This window comes from Calonectris borealis, chromosome 11 (assembly GCF_964195595.1).
Source record: "Calonectris borealis chromosome 11, bCalBor7.hap1.2, whole genome shotgun sequence".
In the NCBI taxonomy this organism is placed as follows: Eukaryota; Metazoa; Chordata; class Aves; order Procellariiformes; family Procellariidae; genus Calonectris; species Calonectris borealis.
This window is the reverse complement of record NC_134322.1, coordinates 6,217,099-6,234,367: the sequence shown is the minus strand read 5'-3', so window position 1 is coordinate 6,234,367 and position 17,269 is coordinate 6,217,099.

Here is a 17,269-nt window from a genome sequence, read left to right as displayed (position 1 = left end):
ACAGCAGTGTTGCCCTCCAGTTTGGGAGTTTCTTGCCTGCTTATGTCTTTGACTTAAAGATCCTTCATTTTCCTCAAATGTTGCAACAGGTCGTTACTTCCAGGAATTTTTCTCGGTCACGATTGCTCAGATCTGAGCGGGTTCAGGACGCTGTGGGAAGCGAGGGACTGTTCTCCAACCCCTTCTCCCACCATGCCTGCTCTGAGGTCATTGCCCTGCCAACTGCGAGCCTCCAGCAAAGCCAACAGCATCATTAACTTTTTTTCTCTATTAAACATTCCAAGAAAGAAAAGACCAAAAAAATAATAATAGGGAAAAAAAAGACTAAAGGATACTTGGGCATGTGAAGTATTTCACCTGTGTTTGAAACCAAGAGAGGAACCGCTGGCTGAAAACCCACTGCAGAGGGTTGACCTTTACAATGGAAGGTTGCAGAAATCCAATTTGATCTGTAGCCACCTGTCTGCCTCTGCCCCTTTCTTGAAATGTCAATCTCGCGGGGAAATTTGGTTATATAAGAGAAGAAAAATCCTCATAGGCAAAAAAAGGAAGCTGCTCTTAAATACAGTCCTTTCAATTCATATTCATTCCCAGTTAGTGCAGCAAAGCAGCCACAAGCCTTCTCCATCTAGGAAATTTGAATGAAAGTTGCTCGTACGGACGTAGTCAGCAACTGCGTAGTTCAGTGGAGATTTTTAATTTAGGACTAAGAGAGAGAAATTACCAGCAACAGATCCAATTCAGCGTGCAACGTGGAATTTAACGGGGGAAAAATGTGTGAATAGCACCGGATATAATTTGAAAAAAGCAAATAGTGTTTGATTCTCACTATATTTTAGCAATGTAATTGAGCAGACATATGTTCAAAAAGGGTTCGGGTACAAAAATAGTACCTCAGCACTCCGCAGGCACCAAAGTCTGAAATCCAAACTCGCAAGCTGGGAACTCCTGCCCAAGCAGGGATTGAGTTGTCCTGAAATTCCCCCGGGAGCTCTGCCCAGCCCCAACCCGCGCAGGTGGGATTCTGCCTCTGCCCTGGAAGCTGCGCGGCTCTGAACAAAGGCATGAAAGATTAATCCAGTGGGGAGAGGATTCGGGGCACCGGATCCCAGGAGGATCGAGGCATCCGTTTGCTGCCCTGACTCAGGCCATCTCATGATACACCTATTCTTTGCCTTTCTAATTATTATTTAACTAATTAGCAAATTATTTGATCAGAAAATAGTTTTGAATTAGCCTTATGAGGAGCCTGAACTTCCCCAGGGCTTTACCCAGCTGCCAAAACCCGGCTGAAACCCTGCCTGCTTCCCCTCTCCCCCGCGCAGCTAGCAGCTAAAGCAGATCCAAAAACCCCAGGATCGCACCCAGCCTGAATTATTGTCTTTGTTTTCCCCTTGCCTGACAGTCTAAGCAGAGTCGGGTCCCTGCGACTCGGTCCTTACAATTTGCATTCTCGGTGTACAGTCCTGCCTGGCACTTCCCATCTAATAACTGCGCCTTTTGTTTATCTATAATCCACCCCTGTCACTGTATACCTGTAGTGCACCTTTATCTCCAGGCCTCGTATCTCCCGTACAGAGACCATTCAGCCCTGGGGCTTGTCAGTTTTATGATTCATGGGTATATTGTACCTAAGATCCTACAAAGAAAGTCTTGAAGTAATTTTTTTTAAAGGAAAAGAAAAAAAAAGGAAAGAAAACAGGTATTTCAGATGGCATGCTGTGTGAAAGAAATCCCTTATTGACTAGTCTAATCTTGTATAATGTAATCTAATAATAAAGCCTGTTCCCAGAGGTACTGCTCAATAGATGTTATAGTGTTAAAACATGTTTTATGCTGTGTTCTGAAACATATTAAGTGTAACAAAATTGTCCAGCTACTTCTTACATACCAGCTACTAAATATGGCATGAATGCTGTCAATAAAGTAAGCAGTTACTATATTTGAGATTTCTCCGAGGCATAGGATTCAGTTATACTTTCAGTAATCAATTAATTGGTTGCTCATTACTGGCACAGATTGCTTGCAGCCTTTCAGGCTACGCTCCCTCTTTGCGCTGGGTGTTGGACTGCGCTGAGCATCCCACCCCGCACGCTGGGGCCATCGGTCCAGAGGATGCTGGGCCACTGCCTGCTGCTTTAGGTGCTCATCATCCCTTCTGCGCTGGGAGCCACCTCACAGCAGGGCTGGGTAGAAAAGGCCCCGTGCAACTGTGCAATGCAGTCCTCGGAGGCTAAATTTTACTCAACATACTGGGGCAAGTTAAATAGGATGTGCCAGGTTTCAGGCACTCTTTATCTCCCCATCTTTTGGAGCAACCTTTGCCTCAAGCATCACATCAGGTTCTTGTCTTGGACCTAAGAACATAAAAATCTCCTCCTGGTGATTCTCTCCAAAAAGAAAAGGAAGGAAAACTCTGTGTTCCCAACTCACGCTGTTGCCACGGTTTAGTGTACAGAGATGCCACACAAAGAACTGCCTGACCAGAGGGATATCCAGCTGTGGGGTGGGATGCGCTGCAGGGATGGCAGTGATACACAATGATATGCAGAAAAAGAGCAGGAACTTCTTCAGCTGGGCTCAGTGCCGCTGGAAATGGCTGTGTAATGACACTCCAACTACCGCTCCTCCAAAAAGGTACCAAACAGCAGCAAAACAGCAAGGCTCCCCGGCACGAGGAGGGGTCAGTCACGCTGCCTGCAACCCAGCCCAGGCAGAAATTTCCAAGTGACCTCAATGACGAAAGGATCTGTCTTTCTGAGATGCTTTTCAGATTCCAGATTCCATCCTCTTTCTCAGTATATGAATTTTCTTTGAACAGCTGCTAGTTTTTTCAGTGTAGTCATAGATCAGAAATTATATGTCTGGGGTGTCTTATGATTATTTTTTATCGGGTGTGTGAATCACACAGAGTTGTTTCTGTTCCTTGATTAAATGAGTGTGACTCTTAGAACCAAGTTTTTAATAATAAATGTTGTATTTACAAATTCATAATTTGCAAATACTCTCCAGGCTTCTTTTAAATTGCTGTTTTCATGGAGACTTCTCTCTGCAAACTGACTTGTACAAGTTTGGTTTTATGTGTAGAAAGCAGACACAAAATGGGAGTGAAAGCAAGACAAGATAATGCTGTTGGGTTTTGTTCCCTTGAATGAAAATTCTTGGAAAATTAGTTGTTAATCCTGTTATAGGTGTAGGGAAGATTCGAAAATAATTTTATTGTTGCCATATAAAATGACAAATTAAATCTAATATATTTGGGCAACAGCTATTCTACTGGTACTAATATTATACTACTGGTAGATTTTAATAGCAATAATTAGTACAAATATTATTAGTGATTTAATTGCCTGATCTGTACATATATTGTACGCACACTAGAAATTAGCAAAACAGAGAACAGAATTACATACTGGCATCTATATTTTCCATATAATCATCATAAAAGCATGCATGGGCTCTATGTAAAAAAGTATACATGTTCTCCTGAAAATTATGCCAACAATTGTTTTGAAGTGTCAAGATATGTATTATTCCTTCCAGATTTGAGAAATAGAAAAGCACTGGCCATGAACAAATATGAATAATTAAAACAGGTTCTCAGCGTATTTTATGTATGCAGTTGCTACTAGCATATGAGAAACATTGCCTTAAAATACGTGATATAGCATGACACAATTAGCAATTATTTATCACAGTAACAATCCAAATTGTGTCCTCAATATGCTTAATTGTATATTTAAATTAAATGCAGGCAGTCCATGTAAAGTAGAAATCAATCAATATATTGTAATTAATATAATCGTATCTCTCTAGGGGTCTAGCAGGTGCGTTAGATACAGACAGAGATGCAGACTGTATAGCTTCTTAATACAACGGGACATTCACGTGGTAGGAGGGCCTGAAATACAGACAGTAAATACAGGTATATATTAAGTAATATGAAACATAGGTACGTTGTTATGGACCATGAAATTGTTAGCCTTTATGTAGTCCCAGCATCTTTTCAGAGTACAGTAGAATTATCACTCTAGAAAACATTATGTGTTGACATCCAATTGGTACTTAACAATAAAACAATTGCCTTATTATATCTAAATTAAATCCTGTTTAAGATAAATTTAATTTAAAGTGTGGCTTAAACGGCTCACAAGAGTGACAAATGCCCTGAATGAAGCAGTCCCAAATCATTTGTACTGCTTTATTATTTCAGCCAGATAGCTGTTTATTATTTTGGTATTATTATTATTTTAATTTACTGATACCCCGTCTGCTTGCGTACAGCTACTTGAACAACCAGAACTACAGAGCTGTCAGATGCTTTCTAATTCTAACCCAGAGCTGCTAACATTCCTCAGAAACTTTCGCAAGCAGACAGAGTCATTAACATCATTTGACCATTTCATTTCAGGATTCATTTTACACAGCTGGAGCTGAGCTGTTCTGCGAATAAGACATGCCTATAATTGACAAAACACAGGACTGACCCTGAGCCAGCAAAAAAAAAAAAAAAAGAAAGCGTTACTTACATCAGCTAAAGGTGCTTATACTTTTGGAGTTTCTTGCGACAGATTGTGTTTTCTGTATGTTGATTTGGTTTTGGTTTTGGTTTTTGATTTTTCTGAGAAAGAACAGCTGCAAAATAATCCTCATCCAGTGCATATTTTAAAAAGTATCAGCATCAAATAATAATCTATAGCTGATGCAAGCTCTCTGGACATGGTTACCATCACAGTATCCTGTTAGATTCTTTCTGAAAAAGTGACTTTTCTTCCTCAAGCAAAAAATCAGACAGGTATGGTCTGCATTTTATATTCTAGTGAATGGAAGCCCTCAGCACTCCAATTCCCTGAAAATTTTCCACATTGATTTGTAACCTTTGGGGGAAAAATTCTTAATTCTCCATGGTTTCTGATCACTTAGGCTTTTCTGGGCTTGGGTAACACAGCATGCCACATGTTTTCCTAACAAATTGCATTCGGACACTTTCCGACACTTTCATTATTTTAACTCAGGTAATAATTAGTCACTGTCAGAGCTAAGACTTAGGTTGTGCAAATCAGAATAAATTTACCTTGCTGTAGCAGCAGTCACAAATGAAGCAATAAATTAGAAATAGCAAATTGTTACGGACTTAAGAGATCACAACTCAGAATCGCTACCTGAAATCCAGGAAATGTTACAGCGCTGCCAAGATTTCCCTGAGAGCTTAATTTTTCCAGATAACTTTGTGTTTCGAGAACGTTATTGCAAAAAGCCCTGGAGATATTATACTCATGACATTCTCTAAGAAAACACAACGGGACTCGGCTATTGCAAAAAATAAAATGACCGAAGACTGGTTCTTATTAGTATGAAATGCATGTCTTTTGAAGGTCTTCAGGGTTCAGAGGCTCTCCCCCTCCCCAGCTTCCCTCTCCCTTATCCTTACAGTTTGTATAGATTAAATGCATAGTGCAACCCCATGGGTTCTCTGTTGTAAAGCTATGTCTAATATGAGGCCACTAGACACTGTCACATAAAATCCATTAAAGTCCATCAGATGCACTGTCTTGGTAACATTCAGCTCATTGTCATTGGGCTGCTGCAATGAAGCATAGAGTGCCTGCTTTGAAACTTGATTAAAACAATTCATTAAAAGTAAGGCAACTAATCAGAACACAAGGGTTGTCTTCATTGGACTTGAAAAGTTCATTAGGGCCCCCACTATGAAAAACGGGAGCGGGAAAAAGAAAGAGGCAGGAGAGAGAAAGAGAGAGCCCTCCTCCTCCTCCCCTCCTTTTCTAGCTGTTATCTGGGGGCTGGGGAGCCAGTGTCCTTCCCCAGTGCTTTAATTGGTTTGATCTGATCCTCCAGCATCGTCCCCAAGCCTTCGTTTGAAATTGTTGGTCATTACGGTTTGGTGCCTCTTTTTTCCATTTTCTTAAATAACTATAGAAATGCTACCGGGCACCGTTTTTTTCCTGATTTCACCTCTCTCACCAAAACCATAGATTTCATTAGACCTTACGCCTTCTGAATAAAAGCACAAGAAACAACAAGAAGCAGTATCTCAGTCTCTTTTACAATGAACGCTCAGCTGGTTTTCTGCCAAAATCTCCTCTGATTTAATTTTTAACCCCCCAAAAATAAAAACACTTGAAATTGAAAATTGCTTTGAATTTGTCAAAACAAAGCCATTCTAGAAACCATAATTTACGTTTTTGAATTGCCAGAAAAATATTCAAATTTTTCATTTTTGTTCTGAACAAATTTCTTCTCAGTTTCAAAATGAAAACAGCTCTAATAAATCAGTGTATTTTGGCCAAGCTCTCCTTTTGACTCTAAAATTCTGACTGACCTGTCCAAAACTCATCAACTTGGGTACCTGAACATAAATATGATCTTTCTTCAAAGTCTCGTTAAAAAGAAAAAAAAAAAAACCCTCATGCAAATGACATCAGCGCGTAGAGGCTGCTTTCTAGCACTCCCACACAACGTTTGAGGATGCAAGGGGCTGCTGCAGGTCTGGCATATCATGTCGGCTGTTTGCAGAGGTGCATTAGCTCCTAATCTGAACAGGTAAATAGCAGTAAATTCACAGAGCCTATTTCACCAGTGTTAATGTTCTTGTGAATAGTAATAGCGGAGCACCACTCCAGACATCCTTCAGGAGGGCTGTGATTTACGTGATATGGGAAAGGTCTATTCTCTTTGTTCAATATAAACCATAAACAAAATTCGTCCAAATGACTATTATGAAAAGTAGCTTCACAATATTGCATGAATCTTTCCACATCCTATATCTTATCTAAAGTTTATGCCTGGAAGATGAACTACTTGTATTGCAGGAACTCTATAGATTATCTCCATTACCGATTAAATAGACTGTCTTTTTCTGTGCCTCCTGCCTACCCATTTGTTACCTCCTTAAATGAGTGAAGGGTCTTTTGATTACAGGGTTCTTTGCTCAGGAAACTACCATATTTGCAAACACAAATGCATATATACACTCTAATGAATAATGAAGGTTATTTATTGCTTGTGCTTGAAATAATGGTTGATTTTGGAGTGCCTTTCATAAAACCCACATCAGAAAGTGTGTTATGTCCTGACATTTTCATTGCAGTTCAAGTAAAATAGTCCTCGGAAATTGTCTTGCTACCAAATTGCAATCATAAAGGCATGGCTTCAGACTCTGAGAATCACTTCAGATTGTGAACTTCTGGATAATATATAACATAAAGAGTTTAATTGAATCAGCCAGTTGGGTTTTTGCCCAGAAAAGTAGAAATTTAAATGCTGATGCAGCTTTCGCTTCCAATGACACCAGTCAGCACTCCTTAGATTGGATTGTAAATAATCTTATTTGAGGATATGCAGTATGATAGGGATATACTTGTCTGTAAACTTGCTAGCAAAAGTAATTAAATAATTCCATTGTGTACTAAGACATATGAAAAATCACTGACCCCAAAGAAAGATTCGATAAGTATTTACCAGCAGCTAGAAGAAAATACTGACTTTTTAGCAACTCTTGTCTTATTTTGGAGTTGGTAGGAAAAAAGAAAACAAAATAATAAATCAAAACGCAGCAACAGCGAAATCTGTTTCTGACCCCGTTTGAAGACGTTTGTGGCAAATGCTTTTCAGCCCACTTGGATGCCAATGTGAATCCACTGTCTGAATGCAAGCTTGGTTCACATCCCAGTGTTTAAAAGTTCATCTGGATTGGTGTTCTTCAGCTACAGCTGATACAAACAGAAAAATAAATACAAATATGTCTCCCACCTGATCCAACATAAGGTATTGCATCCATTCAAGACCAAAAAAAGGGAATCTGGTCAGTGTTTTCTACTGAAAACCATATCTACCCCCAACTTACAAATATCTCAAAATTTTTTATTTTCCAGAAGTTTCACACTTGCTTAATGAGAAATGCTAAAAGTGAAGAATGCAACAATTTAAAATTGTACCTTTAAACACTTGTAATACATTTAATACTTTCTTTTGCTTTTTTTTTCTGAGACAATGTGAAAATTAAAATGAACAATTGAAAGAATTAAGGGGGTAAATAGAAGACAGTGGAGCAAAAGTTCAAAAAACTGAAAACATTGGTTCTGTTTAAAAAGCACAAAGCTGCATATTTTAAGGGTTGGAGTTTTTTATAATTTAAAATACAATTATAACTTTCATCTACAATTTTTCAAGAAAGTAAAAACCTGAGTGAAGGGTTTTCGTGAAGTTTCATGAACATCTCCAAGTTCAGTGAGGTGCAGTTATTCAATGCAAGAGGCATCTGATCTGAAGTACGAGGGAAAATGTTGCCTTAGTCAGAGACAGCTTAGTTAGGGTGGGAGATGATGGGCCTTTTTACTGTAGCTGTTAGTGTGTGTAGGAAAGCTAAAGAATTTGTATTAAGTGTGAATTAAGAATTCACACTTCAGATGTTCTTGTTTCCTTACCAATACTACTCACAGAGCTTAAATGCTACCGCTGCCTTCATCCATTCTACTTCATCTTGTAGCATCATTAGTCCATACAAACTCAGTCATGTGTGCTAGACTGGATCACTAATTTAGTTCCACTGGATCTCTAAGAACAGAATTTGAGAAAATCTCAGGCATTTCACAAAATGACGCAGAGCTCCTCTAAGACATTGAATCTGTACCCTCCAGCATGGGTACTTTGCTGCCAAAATAGTTGTTTACAGAAAAGTTGTGACATCAGAGACAGTTGACTTGTAATTTTAAAGATCATGTTTCACCTAGAAGTATAAAAGTGGCAACTTTATGGATCTAGTCAAATTCCAGTTGGAGTCATCTTCCCTTCCTAGTGCAGTTAGCCACAGTTACAATTACAAAACAGAAATTTCATTCTACTTGGAAAATGGCTCCCTGTTGTAATAGCCAAGAATATGTGTCTTTGGGAACATTCACTCTTTTTTCCTTATCTTTATTTTCATTAAAAAGTAGCAAAATAGCTGTTTGTCACTAGTCAAACTTTTTGGTTTTGCAAACTACAGTGAGAGCTCTCAAGATATCTCATCAAGCTTCATTTTATAATACCTTTATTGTATTTCCCTGCACAGCCTTTCTGTTTCTTTTCCCTTTGCCTGTTTCTTCATGGTGATTAGCACATGCCTACAAGGAAATCATCTGTAGCTGGTGCAAACCTCAATGCACTTGTTTCATCCAACTGAAGATATGACCAACCAAATCTTTTGCCAGAAACACTCAAGATGCCTCCAAAACATTAAATTTGCTAAATAAAATATAGATGCATCTCTTTTTTCCAGTTATCATCCTACTAAAAGCCTCTGAGGGCTGAAAACATGATACACAAGAATATATGGACAATATGGACAAGGTCACCTTGGTCACTGCACAAGGTAAAGTCTACCTGGCCAAGGCAGTATGGCTGTGTTGTGTTCATTTTCTTAGTAGTTCAGATGCCAGTAGACACCAACTCTGCACTGTTTTTCAGTGCAGAATTAGGCATACCTTCACCTGCCTCTGTAAAGTAATACTGACCTTCATTTTGCCACAGGTCTGTATCAAAAGTAGCTCAGCCAGGATGGAGAGCTAGCACCCCCATTTCTCCCCAAAACTTATTAGCCACCAGACCTACTTCAGCTCCAAAAAATGTGAATATGTATCCAAAATCAACTTTGCAGATGGATTTTGCTTCCATTAAATTCCATGGTGAAAAAAAGCCATATATAGGGTTTAATTTAATTATGGGCATATAGCACTTGCAAAAAAAAAAAACTTCATATTTGGATTTATGGAATTATTTTACTGAAAAAGAATTACGTTACATATTTAAATCCCTGGTGGCTACTAATGTTTTATTAAATACAGTGTAAATCCAGCTGCGACCATGCAATAAAACCTCCAAGGGGCAAAAAAAGAGTGTGTTTTATATTTGATTTCTGCACGCAACAACTTGGTCTCCTGAATACTGCCCATACGCCATTATGCTCTCCTTGACATTGATCTTTAATAGGGGCTCAATATGCTGAACCCCTGCTTAAATGTACAAAAGGAATACGGTAAGATTATGCACTACTTCTAAAATTTCCTATATCTGGCCCATTCACAAAACAAAAACTTGTGCTAAACTATTGTACAAATGTATTTAATGTTGGTTAATAAAATACACAGAAATTCAGTTTGTAGTAAGAGAAGTTCGATTTCATTACAAAACTTCAGGAAATAATGATGTGACTCTGTGGACAGCCACCCATAGTAATTAGCTGGAGAGTAAATCCATTTGTTTTTTGCTTTTTTTCATCAGGACATGCATTTTCACTGTCATGTGCCCAGGGTTTGAAAGGTTTACATTACATAAAATTAGGACTATATAAACGATCAGCTTCATCTGTTTTCTAATATCCTTGCCCCTTCCCTTGAACAGAGTAGCCTAATTGATAGCCTCCATTGTATGCAATGCACGTCAATAAATACTGAACATGAATGTGAATCAATATTGTGTTAGTACTAGGATTAAGCAAGCTATTTTCTCCTTTTTTTTTTTTTCCAGAAGAGATGAATATAAGTAAATAAAATGACTGTTTGTCTGAAATTCAGCCTGGGGATTTAGTTTTGCATTTCCCTGTAGAAGCACAACATCAGAAGTCATTCTCATCCCTAGTACTTTGACCCGATGTGGACAACAGAAGCAAACACCTCGGCGAACTGCTGGGAAGGACAGCCCTTTTCACTAAAAAAACAGGTGCCGTTGCAGAGGCAAAGAGATTTGACTTCTGATATCTTCTTTTTTTTTTTTTTTAAGCCACAAATTAAAGGACAATTTATGAGAGCCTAGACAATAATTTATAGGACCAATATTGACCGCTCTTGACCCTGTGTGTTATTTTGCAGTCTAAACAATGCCAAATCGCTTAGATGACCCAATACCATGCCAAAATCCAGAGACACTTAATATATATTACACAAATTTTTAAAGCATGGCAAAAACACAACCCAGTGATAAATGACCACAGTATTTTAGATCAGTTCTTGCAAATGCAGAGCACAAGAGCTTCAGCAAGTCTCTAAGGTTTGGGGAAATGAGGATTGGAAAAGGAGGTACATAATATTAGGACCTGTTAGCCATTAGATCAAAGTTCGGATCTAAGCCCAGAAAGACAAGAGCTTACAAAAAAGCTCTGGACCAGTCATTGCCCATAAACACTCAAGTGCTTCAGATGCAGGCTAGCCTACTTGCTAAAGTGCTTGACATTGCTTTACGTGCCCTCAGGGGAATCGCCTCTGCTTTCCGAGGGGTCAGAACTTGTTATCCCAACGGTGACAGACTGGTGCAGAAACCCCGCGCATCCTCCTGCCCCCTTCCAACAGGCACTGCCAAGTCCTGCCTTGCATTTATTGTCTGCTTCGAGACCAAGGGTGATTGGTTTTGGTTTTGGTTTTGGTTTTCCAAAAGCAACTAAGTGCAAATAAGTGGATCTTAGGTGTTTAAGAGACTTAGGAATTTGAAGTATTTTTTTCCAGAAACGTTTAACTATACAATCACCTCCAAAGACCTGATCTTCAAAGAGACTCAACACTAATGTAAATACCAAGGTTAATGGCCAAATTTTCTAAGGAACTAAACACTCCAAGGCAGTGGCAATATTTGGCGTTGTGAGGGCTAACTTTTACATTGAATATGTTCATCATCAGCATATTTATTTAGGAGGTAGTAACACTTCAGTATAAATCCTTTCTGTCCCAATTTTTTTACAGAAGCAAAATCTATGTCAACCACATCTGAAATGACTGCCCTAACAACAGGTCTTGGTAGGCAATAAGTCTTTTTCAGAATTGCCATTATAACTATTATTTTATACAGAATGTTTTCATTAAAGGAAAGGCTGGTACACGGGTCCCCATTTTACTGACCTAATCACACGGTTACAGAATCATTCCCGTACTTCCTTTAGTAGAGGTTTTGGGTTGATTTTTTTTTCCATTGCACATTTATTTATTCCCAAGCTAGATGTATGGGCATTTCTATATTGAAAGTTAGCAAAAACTTTTTAGCTATATATATTTGAACATACATATGTATGGACATTTATACATGCAAATCTGCATTTGCTAAGACTGTATGTTGTGTATGCACAAATGCATAATACGCCACAGGTAAAAAAATCACTTAGTGACCTCAAATATGTGCTGCATTTCTTGCAACTTTAACTTATTTACCTTTATACATAGAAAGGGAAAAGTACCATATTTTAAGGATGTACTTTGCAGATTATTTTTCCAGTAGCAGCAAACCTTTCCTGCACAACTACTCACACTAGATGAATTATCGTTTTCCTAGCTTGAATCTACAACAGTTAATTTAAATGGTGACTGTGGAGAATGTATGGCTAAATCAAGTCTTCAGTTGGAGGGCTCAGCTTAATTTTCTGTGGCATCTTGCATCACAATATGTCACATCAGTGTGGCTGCATGGGTGGATGGGATACTCTTAAAGAATGCATCACTCTTAAGAGGGTTTTTCTGAAAAGCCAAATAAACAAACAAACAAAAAATTGTTAATGAAGTGGATCTCCATGTGTTGATCTGTTCTTATGATTAGTTCCTGTACCAGTGGAGGAGTTTGGGGAGAAAAAAGGACACAGGTTTGCACGGCACAGTCATTTCACATGAGCCTTTTGAATTCCAATCTGCGCCTGCAATGTCTCTTAACCTGGAGCACTGCCCCAAAGTACCTGAGACATTGACAAGCCCGCAAATTCCAACTTCTTTTTTTTATTTGCCTCCCACCCCTTTCCCCTTTGTTGCTATAGTAAAAATGTTTCTACTTTTCTACATCTGTCTGCTGTTGCCAACAAAACACTGGAGAACAGGAGGTGATCTTTCTGTTTTCGTTCCAGCAGCCTGGCCCTGAATGAGTTTAATCGGCTGAGAAACGCGACTGAAAGGGGCTTTGCTACCCTTTCTAACTTCACTGCGCTCAGGCTTTCTGTAGCCTAGAGAGTGACACCCTATGCCTTATTTCACTGTGGATTATTTAGAATGCTTCAATTGTGACTTGTCAATGTGGTCCGGGGTAGATCAAGGCAAAACCTCCGACAAGAAAACAGCAATGCGAATATGATGTGACTGACTGCCACACAATGGACTAATACCTCTTAATTTGGACTTTTAGCAATCGTTTACTATCCTTATGCCCTTGAAGATTCCAAATCCACTCTTACAGAGAAGAAAAAAGTCCTTTTCTTTTTTTCCCCTCTCCCTCCTTCCCCTCCCCATAACTCGAGTGTATCGATCAATATCTCCGTATGCATTTAATAGCTTTATTTCAAAGCACTTTACTCTTAAAAGCCCCTCTCACCAAGGCATACTATTGAAATACTGTGCAGGTGTAATTAAATAAGCCAATTTTTCGCCCTGGACTGTATCCCTGTTCTCTTTGGCATTAGAACTACAAGATGAGGCTTGGTCATTTCTTATCTCTGGGCAGTACTGGTTTTGGGTTTGTCTTTTTTTTTTTTTAATTAAAAAAAATAATTAAAGTGAAATTAATTGGTTAAAGGTTAATAGATGTAGAGATTGACATCCTTAGTAAAAGTACTCCACCTGAAATGACAGTGCAGGAGCCTTAATATATTACCAGCTAGTTATGCCTGTACTACACCCAGGAGTAATATGGCCAGGGCATCACTGAATGCCAAGTATCCTGTGACTTTGCTGTGGAGACTGCTTCAAAGTTATTCAGTTACTGCTGGATGCTGTGACTGTATTATTTCCAATGTTCATTAAGAAATGGAGGGAAACCATTTATTTCACATGGGAAGTTTTCACACAAGGGTTTTTTGCTCACTTCAAGATCTAGGAAAACAGTTCAAAAATAGCATTTCAGAACACCAGTGTGAATAAATTTCATACATCTCTTTTGATATTGTTTCTGTTCTTTATCAGGCACTTTTCACTAACACTTGTCTGCATGAAATTTTGCCCACAAAAAAAGCTGCAGGAGAGCCTTGTGGGCGCTCGTACACATATATTTTCACCAAAAAGGTTAGAAGGTCAGTCAAAAGCTCTTTGCAATACGGGTGTCATCCAATGAAGACAGAGAAACATAGCTATGCATCTTAATCAGGCATCCTGAATAGGAAATACTTAAAGCAACAGACATGGTGAATAGTCTGTGATTAGTCCACAAGCTGAAATCGGACCACATAAACCACATGCCAAATTATTTTGATTTGTGAACATATTTGTAAAGATCAAAATTTGTCAATAGATAAGTCACTAGCAGAATAAAGGTATAAATTTCTCAGATAGATTGTTCACAAAGGATAGAGTGCAGAGCTACAACCTGGGATAGTATTGAACCCGATGACCTAGAGGTGAAGGGCTGGAGAGCCCATAACCAATCACCTTTGAATTCAGTGTACTGGACTGTCTATTTGAAAATTAAACAAAGACCCAACTGTAGTAATTGTGTCACCTTATGTACTTAAAGTAATTTCCCCAGCTCAGCTCAATATCTGGAGGAGCAAATGGAGAAATTGCCTGTTGTGTCACTTCTCTTCTCTAAGGCTTTATATCTACTCAATTTTTTCCTCAGTGCCTTCCTACCGCTCTTCACAAAAACATTGCAAAGTTCCTTAGAACAGGCAATAAAATGCACAGATGGCTGAGCCAACAGAAATAAAACTAAAATAAGACCTTTGCACAAATGTGAAAAGGTGAGACAAAAAAAAACCCAACACCTTTGCATAGCTGTTTTCTTTAAGCATTGGTCCATTTTGGCTCTACTGGAGTTACTGAAAAAATATATTTATTTGCCAGATCACTGTTGTAATAGAATTGCTTTAAGTTTTTTAATTAAAAAATCTGAAAACAAAACTTGCTATGACAGGTGTCAGTCATCAGGATGTGGCATAAACATGACCCTCTAATTCTATGTGGTTATTGACTGACTAAAACTCCAATATGCCCCAGCATGGACTAAAAGCATGGTTACCCTCCTCTGCAGCTAACATTGGCTGCTTGAAGAAGAGGTTTCATTCAGACTGCTCAGGCTTAGTGCCCTCTTAGGGCGCTAAGTAGGGTTTTCCAGTCCATGGAAAGTGCTTTCTTGCCCCAAACCCCTAAGAAAAGCCCAAACTGTTCTTAGATGAGGTGTCATTAGCATTGCTGTCACTTCTCTAAAGCAAATGTGTGAGATGCCTTGAGGACCCCGAACCCGGCAAGGCAGCAGGGCTAGAGAAAACACTTAGACTGATTCGCAAGCCGTGGTAAAACAAAGTCTTCTCTGATGCACCCTACTTCACCCCAGCAGTTTGGCTTTGAGATCATTTCCATATCTGGCAACCTCCAACCTAGTGGAACAGACTAATAATGAGGGCCAAATTCTGCTAAATCACCATTACTTTCTTGGAGCAGAACCATTTCCTTCACTTTGCTTCTATAAAACTATGGGCCCTTTCTACCTTGGCTGAGCCATGTTCTCAACCAGGGTAAGTCAGCATAGATCCACTGAACTTCAGTGGATGCATATTGTTTTACAACACCTGAAACACTGCCAGAAGTCATAATTATTATAATAGTAGTCTAAAAAACTAAATTTCCCTATTAGCATGAAGATGCATTTAGTTAGATTCTGTTTTTTCAGAGTCCTATTTTTCCAGCATGTTCCAAGCTAACAAGTGACTTAAACCCGAACAGAACTGGCTTTAAAGTCTCCTTCAAGACTAAAAATAACCCTTTCAACTAATTGTGCTTATGTTACCTCCTTCAGCAGCAATTATTTGGTTTCATCCCAGCCTTCCTACTTACCCATAATTACCATCTCCTTTGACATGGTTAACTAAAAGTGAGTATTAATATGGATTTAATGTTGTTTCAGAAATTGGTGGAGCTCCGAGGGTGCCAATGACCCTACTTTCACTTTGTACTAAAAATGTGTTGATCTGTGGTTTTTGGCTGCTGCTTGAATTTGACTTGAAGGTTGAAAGTAAACACATCACTCAAGCACATGGTGCATGAATTAAGGTCTTTCTGTCACCAGCCTCTGCTTTTTTTTCCCTACTCCCTGGGTCAGGCACCCCAGAGTCCCCCCCCCTTTCCCCTTCCCTCTCATGGGACCCTGGGGAAATATTTCTCTTGACATGAACTCCTGCGGAGCTAACACCTGCATTTCTTTCAGTGCACATTTTCATGGGGGAAGTTTTGCTTTTTTCTTCTTTTTTTTTTAACCGTCCCCAGAAAATATTTCTCTAAGAATGATCAGATTTTCCTAGCCACTCCAAACACAGAGACCTGTTGCATTTCCAACAGAGGAAAGCACACTGCTTGACTTTGAATTCCCTTTGGCCAGGAGATCATCTTCCAAAAATATGTGTGTTAAACGAACACTGTCCATTTTTTAATCTGCAATATTATGGGTTGTGATGGAATTGCAGACATAGCAAAGCCAGGTTTTTCTGCCTCTTGGAATAATAATAATAAAACCTAATGTGGCAAATTTCTCTTGGCTTCCACATATTAGAATGCATTCAACACATCTTTGACAAGTTTACACCTACAAGGGTTTGCTGTGTCGGAAACCTCCCTCTTAGATGATGCAGTTTTTAACAGCAAAAAGGACCATTGTTTGTTATAGTTTGAAGTAGTTCCTTGAACAAAATAAAGCTATGCTGTAAAATAACTTTTCTCAGCATAACTGTCTACACCAGGGCTTGTGCTGGCACAAATATGTTGGTCGAGGTGTATGGAGGGGGGATTGTTCTTTTTTTGTTGTTTTTACACACTAACTGACATCTTTATTCTGGGGAACAAAATTAAGTGTAAACCAAGCATTACTGTCTACAGCATTTTCTTGGGGTCAGGGTTGCCAGGGAATAATAGAAGGCGAAAGCTTCCTAAAGACATATCTTTGTGGAGTAGGGATGGGGGTTCCAATTTACTCGTCTTCATCTTATTGAGGGCAATAATTTCCCTGAAGACTTTATTGGCAGGGTATCACTGCAGAAAACGTTTGCTGCCGGCAACCCTATTATTTTCCATGAGAAATACAGTCCCGTGAGAAAGCACGTTCTCACTCTATTTCTGTGGGAAACACCAGGAGAAGAAGAATTCCAAATCCCGCAAGACCGAGCAACTGGAAACAACACCAGAAGCCCTCTTGTTTGTGTAACTTATTGCAAAAATATCAAAGCGGGGGGGGGGGGAAGAACATGTTTTCATAAAATTTTCACTTTGCAAGAGCTCAGTTTTTAAAAAACCCTGGATTCATATTTGACAGCCCAAAATCCCAAGGA